Here is an 11,010-nt window from a genome sequence, read left to right as displayed (position 1 = left end):
GTTAATAAGGATGGATGCTGGATAGGCAATGGCATCTGCAGTTAATTTTAGAAAGTCTGCTGGTAAGTTGTCTACTGCTAGGGTCATTGATTTTAGTTTTTGAAGAAGTTTTTTGATTATGTCTGTTGGCACAGGTTGCAGTGAGAATGAGTTTTTGTCATTGTTTGGTGGAGAATAGTTTGAGGTTGTTGAAGAGTTTTGTTTATTGGACAGTGCTAGGATAGTCTATGTAAAGTATGTATTGAATTGGGTGGCAATGTTGTCTTTAGTACTGGGTGTAGTAGGAGGGGATGTTTTAACTTTGCCTGGCTGAAGTATATTGTTTATGGCTGTCCAAAATTTCTATAGATTATTGCGATATTTGGTTTGGGCTTTGGAGTAGTAATTATTTTATCTTGTTTAATTTGTTTCTTTGATTTCTGAGTTCACAATAGGTTTGCAGTGCTAAGTGAGACTTGGTTGTGTGCCAATGTTTCTAGGCTTTATGTCTTGACTGTAGTAGGGATCTAATTTCTTTAGTTAACCATGGTGCAAAGTTTGATTTCACTCTAATTGTCCAGGTGGGGGCTTGGGCATCCAGAATAGATAGATAGGTGGTATTAAAATAGTGTACAGCTTCTTCTAGAGGGAGATGGGTGAGTGGCGTCCAGTTATAATGTTTGAGATTATATATGAGGTCATTGAGGTTGAGATGTTTTTTATTCCTTATTTGTTGATAAGTAATTTCCTGGAGGCATGCGTGAATGGGCGTGCCTTCGTTGAAGGTTGTGCGTCAGGGCTGGTAACTCGGCATGTAAAAATCCACTACCAAACATTAGCGGACCGGAGTTCCGCTGTGGCAACCCCTAACCAGGATAAGCTGAAAAGACACAACAATTTGTTGATAAGTAATTTGTTTGGTTGGATTGATATTTTGCCTGAGTAAATAGGTTGGGAGATGATCACTGAAGCTGCCTGGTAGACAGCCACAGTGAGACGAGAGGGTGGGCCTATTTGTTACTATCCAGTCTAGTATTGATTGTCTGTTTGATGTTTTATTATATCTGGTGGGATGTTGAATGAGGTGGGTAAAGCCGTGCAGGCTAATAAATTTTTTGGGGGGTTGGGAAGAGCAACTGACTCAGTCAATATTAAAATTACCCAAAATTATTGTTTCCTGGGGAAGGTTTTCAGATACCCAATGTAATATGTGTTCTAGTGTCTGTGTATTGTCTCCTGGTGGGATATATATGCCAATTATGTTTATCTGTTCCCTAGGGTTAATGATCAATCTTGTAAGTAAGAGTTCTGCATTATCAAATATCAGAGCTTTAATGTCTAAGGTTTCTAAGGATAGTTAGGTTTTGAGGAGAAGAGCTACCCGCCTCCTCTTTTAGCTAACCTGTCTTGACGAATTATGTTGTATCCTGGTGGCAGTATTTCATTGTTTGAAGTACCTGGTTTTAACCATATCTCACTGATAAGAATGATGTCTGGGGAGTAAAGAGCATGTAGTTCATGTATTTTAAAATGTCATTTTTATGCCTAGGGTTTATGGTTGTTGAGTGGGACAAGTTGCTGTTGTCTGGGTGAGAGTTGTACTGGATAGAGGATGGGCCAGGATTAGGGTGAACATCTCCACTGCAGGCTAAATTAGATGTAATTATGGCTAGAGTTTTTAGGAATTTCAGCATGTGTTTATTGTAATTTTCTGAGAGTGTTGGTATTTGTGTGTAGAAAAGCTGAGATGTTAATTAAAGAGCAGGAGATAGAGATGTTTGCATGTTTACATCTTTCAGGGTAGTTATGACAGGTAGCGTGTGTGTGTGTGTGTGTGTGGGGGGGGGTTATGTTAGGTTGCTATGGTAGGTAGTACCAAATGTGCTTCTAACTAGAATTATTAGGAGGGTTATGAGTAGACATGTCTGTTGTCTGTAGTGCATGGGGGGTTGGTGGAGGTCAGCTGTTTTAGTTGTAGTATTGTACTTGGCCATGATATGTGAGTGGTTAGGGAGTGTTAGTATAGGCAGTTATAGTTAAGAGATGACTGAGAAGGGATATATGGAGCAGTTCAATTAAGGAAGTAGGGCTTTGGTTTGCTGGGAGGGACTAATGGGAGTGTCTAGTAATTAGGATGATCTGTATTGATTGGTTGCAGATGGGAGAGGGAGTGACTAGATGAGTAAAAATGATGGGAGTATGGGGGTGGGTGGGAATGGGGGAAGGATAGGGGAGCAGAGTGGGTCCAAGTGGAGCAAGGGTGAATGGAGCAGGTTAGCCCAGGAACAGCACAGTGTGTTGAAGTTCAAGCCGCCACAGACAGAATCACCTGATCATAGCCAGAGTTAAGTCAGATATACACAGGTAGTTTATATAAGGTGGGCAGGCACACTTTTACAGGACTGTGCACACTGCCCAATATATAACATTGCCTCCATTTTTAGCAAAGACACATTTAATAACTTACCAGGACAAAAGGTCATTTCAGGGTCCACAGACTACCTGCAGATGAGATGGCTTGTATAGCAGATATAAGTCCTGTGTGTCTGATGGTTCATAACCACTGTCAGAGATGTCAGCTGTCAATAGGTAAGATATAGTGGAATTGTTTTAATTAACTTGTGTAATTTTCTCACTGATGACAGTTGGGTCTTGGCTGACTGGCACATTATTCAGCACAACGGTTTCTTATGTAGAGTCAGACAAGAAGTTAGGACTGGAAACTGTATTATACTCTTCATTTTCAGCATGCTAACTGCTGCAATATATAGAAGCAGGATTCACTTCTGAAATGGATGTGGTCATAGCCATTCTTGGGCTAAATCTCACCTGGTCAGACTGTCTCTATTAGGAAACCCCAGAATCAGTCCCTTGATTTAGCATTTAACTGGAGCTGTTTTATCAACAATACTTTCTAGAATCTACTTTGATTCTCCTCCAGTGACCTTCAGGACATACTCTAAATCTTTTTTTCCTTTGAATGAGCTGTTCTTTGCTGTTTGTTATCCTAGAATCTTTGCAAATATTGCTAAACGTTTGCACATTTGCACTGAGACTGGATTTCATCAAGTCCAGTCTAGTTCTGAAATGTCTGTTCAAGAATAATTCTGGAAGTATCTGTCCTGTCCTACAGTTCAAAATTGTTTTGTATAATAGCAGGAAAAGAGAAATGTTGTCTTCATTTTCCAAATTGGTAACCGACGAATTTTTCTTAACTAAGCCATTTTTGCAATGTCCATTTTATGGTAGTGGCAGGGATTATTCTGTTATGCTTAAGAAACAACAAAATTATTTTGATTAACATGAGTTTCATTGATAATGGCAATATGTTTATGTAGAGCACAAAAATTAAAGAATATTTTCAGTTGACCAATAGTAATTTAAGGGGGTCCCTTCAGAAGATCGAAAGTTCAAAAGACTGAAAATCAAACTTTCTAAAATTCAAAATATGGAAAATGGAATCTGTCCTTTTTCCATTGTTGTGCGATCTTGGAGTTGGTATATATAAACAGTGTGTGTGTGGGGGGTGCAGTCCCCACATAAGGGGTGCAGGGGTTTTTTTCCCTGTGTTAAAAATGTTTTCCATATTTTGAGTTTTAGATATTTTTATTTTCAGTCTTTTGAACTTTAGATCTTATGACATAGACCCAACTTAAGATGTGATTTCAAGTTTTTGAAGCCATTTGGAACATACATTCACCACTGTGAACACATAATTCATAAACGATCCAGCAAAACCAATGCCTAATCTTTTCTAACATCCATCCAAAAAATACCATTGGTGTAAACGCACTTGTAATAGTATCTTCTGTTCCATCTGGTACGGCACATGTGCCTTACACACATTTGCAGTATCTTCATTAATCATTTTCAGTCCTGTCAGACTACCTTTCTCCGAACCGTTTACATTTTAGCAATGCAAGAATGATTTGTATGGGATTCTTCCAATAAAGCCCTTCTTACCTTTTAGGCATCTATAACTTGCATGCCCAATGAGATGTAATATTATAATTGAAAACTCGCATCTTCATCTATATTACATTTTCAAGCTCTCATCATGTGAAGAGAGGAAGGCACCTTGTAGGTGGCTGTCATGGTCTGTGCAGAAAGATCTATCCCTTTTCTGTCTAGTGCATCTCCTAGTGTGTCTGATTTCCAAACTCATATTTTGATTTGTTAACTCTTAGTCCACAAGTCTTAAATGTTGGATCTCTTCATATAAGTTGCTGGGGTGTTCCAATTTTCTCTTTCAACAGCTGTCCCAATTCCTAGTCTATTTAAGGGTCATGCATTGGAGAAGCTGGCAGAGTTCCATGATTCTTTGGTTAAATGGCTACTGGAAAAGCCCCTTAGTATTGCCGCTTCATCTGAGTTTCCTAACTGTATGACCATGTGACTGTGCAAGTGTTTATGCTTCACAGTGATTGGCTGATTGTTTTAAAGATATGCATTTAAATCAGCACAATAAACTGCACATAACTTGGATGAAGAAAGGAATTCAGAAAGCTTGATATTGTTTTTAACATATATAACAAAGTACCTTTGAGTTCATTCACGTGATCTGTCATATTTTCATTTTGTTTGTACAAGATAACATGACAAAGATTCTCCTCATTCCAGGATATGATGCACAAAATTATTTTGGATGTGCCTTTCTGGGACTGGGGACTCACTGAAGAGACTTCTCAGGAAATCACTAACTGAGACTGCTTTAGAGATAAGGGAGAATGTAACAGGTCAGCAGAAGAGACACTGTTCAAACCTCTGTCCTTAGTAAAGTTCACAACTGTGGTGGCATAGATAACTAGATCTCTATTAACTAAGGAAGAAGCAAGCTCCTGTCCATTGTCTGCAGATGTCTGTGTTAATTTTAACAGATACGTCTTACTCCAGTGACTTTCAGCGGTCAGCCTCAGCAGTTCAGTTTCCATCAAAAGCTCGATCACTGTAGGATCATGACCTTATTATAATGGAAGGGTGTGCATACCCTTGAGAACTTTAGATTTTTATTTGCTGGCACTTTATGTTTCTGATAGGAACACTTTTGAGAAACTGGCCTGAGAGAAAGGGCTAGATAGTGATCCAAAATTCTCCCCCTGGATAGGCCATCTAAAGAATCAAAGAATTTGACCCAAGTTTCAGGGTACTGGGACTCAGTCCTGAAGGAGAGTTGTATTTCCCTGTGAACACACCTGGTGGAAAGATGACCCATTTAACCTGGTCAGGCTCAGTCCAAAAAAGCCACATGGAATCACCAAAGGAAATCATAAAGTGGCCTCATTTCCTGCAACATACAGTGCGGAGGAAGTGTAATGTAAATCAAGTGGGAACAGAAGCAAAATGGATTAAGCTGAGCCATAATTGCATTGCTGGGAAAGGAGCTGGACCAGGTATGGCTGGTTGGAAAACAATGAGAGCTAGTTGTTCTTATCAATACATACATCACTGAATCTCTCTTCTTTTCTGGAACTGGTCTTCAGGAATGGACATGGGTGGCATGGGACTACTAATAAGCCGACTGTTTGCTACTCAATTGGAGCTTGTGCCAGTAAATGAAAATGTTATCTCAATGTAACTGTGAGCTGCAGAAATGAACATCCTAGCTGTTGTTTGTACATATGCACCTAACTGTTATTCAGACTATTCAACCTTCCTAGAAACTGTGTGTGTAGTCATGGCCAGCACGTGGCAGGTAAACTAGGCAGCCTCCAAAGGCACCATTCAGCTAGTGATGGCTTTCTGCCATTTATTTATTTTTTAAATAAATAAATGCAGATGCAGCATTACTTGATCTTGTGGCTGCTCCCTATGATGCAAGGTGCACCTGACCAATCAGGTTGCAGAGCTTTCAGCTCCTTGCTGTCCCATAGTATGACTGAAGTATGGGATTGAAAGGAGATGGAAGCCTGTGAGCATTCAATAGCAAAATGTTGTTGCTGTGGAAAAAGGAAGTCTGAAATAGCATTAGATCTTTTTTTAATCGTGGTAGGCAACCAGACATGGGCAGTGAGCTGTGGCTATCTTTATTGATAATTATGTAGCCCTTACTTTATTTAAGTACTTACTTTTATATTTTATAAGAGTTGGACATCTGATATAGAGATGTAACTGGGAGGGAGGTGATTAAGTTGTTATGGGATGCATTTGGCAGATCCAATCTGGCAGTAGTGAAGTTCCAGTATTTAGAAATAAATGCTGATATTGCACTTGCAGTCAGAGTTCTGTGCATGGTGTATAGCTTTTTCAAGTTGCTTGTTGCATTTGTAGGAAGTGCCTTGCTACAGTTTTTTTTTAAAAGAGAAGATTTGTTTTTTTTAATGACAATGTTTTTGGAGGGCAACTTTTTTCTTGGTCTTCAACTTAGATCTGAGGGGAAACATGATTTTGGAACTGCACTAGGTGCCAGAATACCAAGCTACAGCTCAAATCTGGGATGCACACAGACAACAAAAGTAGCTAAAATTCTTGTGGCTCTCTGGAAAATGTACTAACTGTTGTTTGATCAGTATTCTAGTTTTGCAGGGCTAATGTACCTTGTGTGAAGCAACTCAGAATAGTAAGATGAAATACAATACCAGGCCATTTATTTTTTATCGCAATCAGATGTCTGAAATGTACTCTGGCATCAATGTGTCTATAACTGCTGGCTCGGTGTTTGGTCTGTTTATGGATGTTAAGCACATGAACCTCTTGTTTGCTCAGTGTAAGCAGTCACTAACTTGGTGATGCAGGGCTAATGTACTTTTTTATGAAGTAAGATGGAATACTTTACTAAGATTATTTTGAGTCTGTGTATAGAAAACATGATTTACATTATGTGACTAGCAATATTATTACTTTTAAACACAATTAGACATCTGAGTTGTGCTAAGTAAATAAAGTGGCTGTAATTGATGTGTACATAAGTCATCTGTGGATAAAAGTGACATACCACTGCTGTTGTTTGATCAGTGTTAAACAACAGTCACTGATCGATCTTGATAGGAGTACAATTATACAATGTACTGCAGCTGCTAAAATCTGTCTAAAAGTAATATTGCTGCAGTTTATGCTCATATGTGTATCCATGTGTGCTAGGATATTGCAGTATACCTAAGAGTAAAGTACTAGCCATAATATTTTCACTTTCCATCACAGTTAGACTTTAATATTGCACATAATAAGAGGCTACCTTTTGGAGTTTGGGCAGGCTGTGTGGGAAAACAACTGATCATTGTAACAGTGGAACAGCTAGAAGTGTTAACATGTCACATCACATGGCTGTCATTAAGCTCTTGGCTGTGTCTCCTTCTGTGTGGAGTCTGCATGCTCTCCCCCTCACACTCTCTCTCTCTCTCTCTCTCTCTCTCATTCACTCTCTGTAGATTTATCCATGTACTCTGATTTACTCTAACACCCCAAAGACATGCTGTGGATAAACTGGAGTTCCTCTGCTTTGTCTGTAGTTAAGCTTGGTGTGTGTGTGTGTGTGTGTGTGTGTGTGTGTGTGTGTGTGTGTGTGTGTGTGTGTGTGTGTGTGTGTGTGTGTGTGTGTGTGTGTGTGTGCACGTGCGTGTGTGTGTGTGTGTGTGTGTGTGTGTGTGTGTGTGTGTGTGTGTGTGTGTGTGTGTGTGTGTGTGTGTGTACGTGTGCACGTGCACATAATATCACCGTTTTTTTTATCTGTGGACTCACGCAATATTGGCAGACATATACATAACACTTCTGGGCAGCAGTAAAAAAAAAAAGAATATTTAGCAAGTCATTATCTTTCTCAAATGGCCTGTGCTTCGAACCCTACCAGTTTAAAACCACTGTTGCTCAAAGATATACACAGAAGGTCATTGTGGGTTGTGCTGGGGACTGGAAACAATGTGTTCATTATTTCTTTAGTTTTCCTTACAATTCATCATCAGAGATATTTACAGAATGTTATTCTAGTTTGTGTCAGAGTTATGGACAGTGTAGTCATTAATGCTTTAACTTCTCTCTCAAGCAGACCATAAAGGTGGGCACAGAAGGTCACTGTAGTTTGGCTAAAGATATTGTACTATCTAGGAGCAACACATTAGAATGCATTACTTTCATAATTACTTTCCATTTTCCTCACAATAAAATATCAGACATGTATACAGGTGGCTTTTTTTTGCGACCAGGGATAAGGAAGTATGTGATTTATATACATCTGACAGCAGCAGTTGAAATACGTTATTGTCTTCTATTTGTTATTTTACTTTTATCCCAGTATGCCATCACAGGAGTACATGGAAGGTGGCTGTCTTTTGGGGATAGCGGTGAGTAGGCATATGTATATATCTGCAACATCAACCACTTAAAAATATTTAACTGTGGCCATTTGTGTCTTCACTTTGATGGGGAGTCTGAATAGAACTTGTTTGAGACCTCAGTATAGCTGAGACAAGAAAATGTGGTCAAAACTGGTTATTTGCTATGGCTTAAACCCTGGGGTCCTTCTGGAAGACGATTGCAGTGAAGAAAGCTGTGAGATTACAGAAAGGGGCTTTTCATTCAACGTTAAGGGGGAATCCTCAGAGTTGCCTGACAGATTGCTAATAAGTGAAAAAAGACAGTAGCTACAATAGCTGCTGAAGCAAATGCCTGGATGTAGGAGTCTAGTGAGGCCATACAGAATAATTTTTAGGTGCCAACAAAGAGGTTATCCCACAACATCCTGCCAGAGCTACACAAAACAGATCATTTCTCTGAGTTAATGCTAACTTGGGGGACCATCATAAATGACTAAAAGATCTCAGCTGTAGATGAATATGGTCATGTTTTAGTATTGTTTATTGCCCCATTCAGCAGCTGTCTTGGACCAGTTTCTATCACATAAGCTATCAAAACAGTCCCATTCTCTACTTCTCAAGCAGACAGTACTTCCTGTTCCAACTGCAAAAAAGGAAATTACTTTTTTGCCCACCTTTTCTTGAGTTTAAGGACGGATAGGGTATTGTGATCTATTTTGAACTTCAGCAACTTCAAAAAGCACATCTAGTACACCCAGTTCTGAGCAATAACTCTCCATTCTTTGATGTCTTTGTTTCTTGGTTTGGGGGAGGGGGGTGGAATGCATTTCTGGAACTGATGAGTAGTGTAATGAATGTAAACATTTGGAAATTGTCCGAGAGATTCCTGCACTGTGTAGTAGGAAACTGCCATTTTTAATATAAGATATCTCCATTTCGTCGAGTCTCCCCAGAGACTTCGCCATATGTTGACTGTGATACCAGACATTTTATAATAAAAGACTTACTTGTAGTCTTAGACTTGGGTAATGGGTTTCTGGAAGCCCATTTAAAAAAATACCCTTTTACAGAAGCTTATCTTAGGCTATACCATTGTTGCAATCCTTGACAGCAAATATAATTTTGGAGAAATCAGCTGTAACACTGACATAAAACTTCATCAAAGAGAACTTAATGTAATTTTAGAACAATTTCTACTTCTGAAAAAGGCAGCCCAAGAAGTTGAGTGCTGGCATCCTCAGTGAGGATACAGAAGTGGTTGTAGGCCTTCATCCTGTTGTTTATTCTTTGACTGAAGTCAGATAGGATATTCATGGTGCCCTTCACACGGACACACTCCACTGGACAATGAGGGATCACTGTACGGCAATGTATCATTCTGTCTTGAATCTAATGATAGTGTTAGACCCATATCACGGTGATTTCATGTGGATGACAATTCTACCTAATCCAGATCCTTTGATAACAGCTGTATCTATAGCAGATGGGGACAGTTAAAGGTTATTTTGGATCAGGGAAATGGATTTCCATCAAAATAAAACCCCACATAAGCTTGCTAGAAATAAGAGCTGTTCTACGTGTTCTTCAGACACTGGAGACAGAGCTGAAACATGAGTCACTTTTGATAAGATTAGATAACCAGGATATGGTTTGACATCTAAACAAGCAGGGAAATGCACTGTTAATTAGTCTTGTTGGACACATTGTGGACCTGGCAGTGACCAATCAAATGTGCTTTCCAGATAACAGTTCACATCCTGGAGAATGAATATTTTTACATATTTTCTAGGCCACAGCTCATGTGCTGTCCTATAGTCAAGGTTTGAAGAATCTTGCATACAATGGTCTTCCAGGAGTGGAGTACCTGGAAAGTTGACCTGTTTATTTCAAATGAAAACATGATCCTTCCTAGATTTTACTCACAACAACAAGGGAGAGTATTTTCATTCTGTTCACCCACTAGTGCTCATGTGAGAAAGTGGTATAAAGCATTCTTGTCTTTGTCTTTATTAAGGACCATACTGGTCTAGGTGAATGATGCTGTGGATGGCAGAAATGCAGCTAGTTGCACCAGGGGACCTGGTTCCTCCACTATCAACTTTGGTCACACTAGATATTTCTGGTAAAAGTCACTGAGAAACCTTCTACCAGGCAGACCCATTCTCCCAAGTTGAAGCAGTTCTCCATCTGGGTGGGAAATTATCCCCTCATATACAGTCAGTGAACTTTCATATCTGCTTGATGAAGCCTTAACTTTTGTCTCGGTTATTCCATGGCCATAGCTTTTAGCTGTCTCAGCACACCATCATCTTTCTACACAGTAGACCTCTGGCTCAGCACAGGCTTGTCAGAACACTTCCAAATCAGTTACTCTAACTGTAATGCTTGATACCGTTTTTCTTCTTTGGACTTGCATTTCGCAATTAAAGGTTCACCCATTAGAGATATATTGCTCATTGCTCATCAGGCCTGAAGTTTTTCTCCTATAAGTATTTTTTTTTTTTATAGAGTGGCTATAACATCTTTCAAAGGGATTTCAGATTTTCAAGCCATGAGTTCTACAAAACTGTGCCTGATTTTTCAAAAGGCCCAGCTCACCTCCAAGATGAATTCATGTTTTATATTCAAGGTGGTGCTGGAGCTTATCTCGGTCAGTCCATTCATCTGCCTGTATACTTTCTGGAGTGCAATCCTGAGGGATTGATAGTCATACACTAGATGTACATTATCAATTCAGGTTCATGAGCTCATGAGGGTGGACCAGTTGTTTGTTTTATTCACCCTT

Source organism: Protopterus annectens, chromosome 10.part0 (assembly GCF_019279795.1).
Source record: "Protopterus annectens isolate FY-2018-M chromosome 10.part0, PAN1.0, whole genome shotgun sequence".
In the NCBI taxonomy this organism is placed as follows: domain Eukaryota; kingdom Metazoa; phylum Chordata; order Ceratodontiformes; family Protopteridae; genus Protopterus; species Protopterus annectens.
Note: the sequence above shows the minus strand (reverse complement) of the source record.